Source organism: Octodon degus, unplaced genomic scaffold, assembly GCF_000260255.1.
Source record: "Octodon degus isolate 3935 unplaced genomic scaffold, OctDeg1.0 scaffold00014, whole genome shotgun sequence".
NCBI lineage: Eukaryota > Metazoa > Chordata > Mammalia > Rodentia > Octodontidae > Octodon > Octodon degus.
The window spans coordinates 10814253-10816086 of record NW_004524590.1 but is presented as its reverse complement, the minus strand read 5'-3'; positions in this window follow the sequence as shown (position 1 = coordinate 10816086).

Genomic DNA, 1834 nt, shown 5'->3' with positions numbered 1-1834 from the left:
ATTATTTCTGGGGGGTCTGGGAGATGGCTCAGTGGAATAAGCGCTTCCCTGGCAAGCACAAGGGCCTGAGTTCAATCCCCGGTTCTGCCAAAAAAAAAAAAAAAAAGAAAGAAATTTTTTCTGTATGTATTCAATTTCTTATGTTCAGGGAAAAGAGATATATATTCTATTTAGTTTATATTTTGCAGAGAAAGTTCTGGACGTATACACACTGTTATTGGTGCCTACTCTTTAGAAGTGGATCAAGAATAAGAGGAAGTCCTAAATTTAAGCACTTTTACATTTTTTGATATAATGATTGCTAAATTTGTTCTTCTGTTGCTCTTCAGCAAAAAAGAAAAAGAAAAAAGGAAAAAAAGAAAGAAAGAGAAGACAAAAGAAAAAGAAAAAAGAAAGAATGGCTGGCAATTGAAGAAGAGGGAAGGAACAACACAATAGACTGACATGTCTGGGCTAATTGCCTTAGAGAAATATACTGGTTTTAATAGGCCTTTTATTTTTTTATTTATTTATTTTTTTTTTACAGACACGTCCGCTTTATTGATGCTATGGCAATATCTGTTTGTTTTTTTGTTTTTTTTTTGGTTTTTTTTTTTTTCAAAGTTTTATTGACAAACAGATAGCAATGAGTCAGTTTCAAATCATATCGGAAGGACAGTTTCAACAAATAATACACTGCATATATTCTTCTTAGTGGTTAATTGCTGTATAATAGGCCTTTTAAAAAGTACATTTAAAAGAATTCTGTGAGGCCTGCCACAAAATTCTAAGTTTATTGGAAAATGTATACCACTTTCTAAAAACAGTTTAAGTTCTTTAACTTTGTTTTGTTTTGCTTTTGCATTTAGTTAGGCATGAAGACTCCAGACGGGTTAAAAAGGTGAAATTCCTCCTTACTTGTCAGGCTAAAGCTGACAACTATTCAACTGAGGTCTTTTTATCAGAGACTAGGTTAGGACTCATCTGTCTGAAAGCCCTTGTACCTTATATGTCTCACCTTATCTTGCTATCAACAACTCCCCTGCTTAGCAAGGGGAGTTTGCTTTCCCTTGGGGTTCTCCTTTTTAGAGATCCCTAGTGACCCCAGAGTTACTCAATTCTTCCAAATGAGTCCTCCCAAGTCACTAACGTGGGGTGGCCGGTGAGTTGGTCAGTGTCCAGTCGAAGCTCCTCTGCTACTGCTGCTGCCTGGGATCACAGCCAAGGCCCAGGCTGCTGGGCTTGGCAGCACAGGCTAGAACAAATGCCTATTTCCTCCTGGCCCCTGCTACTCGAGTTATCAGAGGTCCCACCATCAACTATACAGTGCAAAAAGCCAGACTTCTCACCTGCCAACAACTTCTAAGTGTGACCACAACCCTGCTCTCACTCTCCAAAACACAGCTAAAGGCAGACCTAGAAATAAAATCACAGTCCATCATAGTGTCTGCCAATACCCAGTAATGTTCATGGCCACATTTAAATAAAAAAAAGTCGTGCAAAAAAGTCTTGTGAATTCCCAACTGTTAAATTACCTTAATTATATTTATTAGACTAGAAATATTCCTTACTTCTATATCTATAAAATTAAAATTATTTTACAAATTGGATTCATAGAATTTAAAATTCAATTATTTTATAAATGCATTGTAGTAGATGAATTATTTTGCCGAAATTCAATTGTCTGTGGAGATGAGAGTATTGAACTCACTGTTAATAGTTATAGCTTGTGCCAAATACAAAAGCAAGCACCGTGTTAGACTACAAGAGGTCCTCAGATAATTCAGGATGGGCATTAAGACATGATTTTTAAAAGATCATAATTTACTAAGACCAAAGTTTTATATATTTTGAA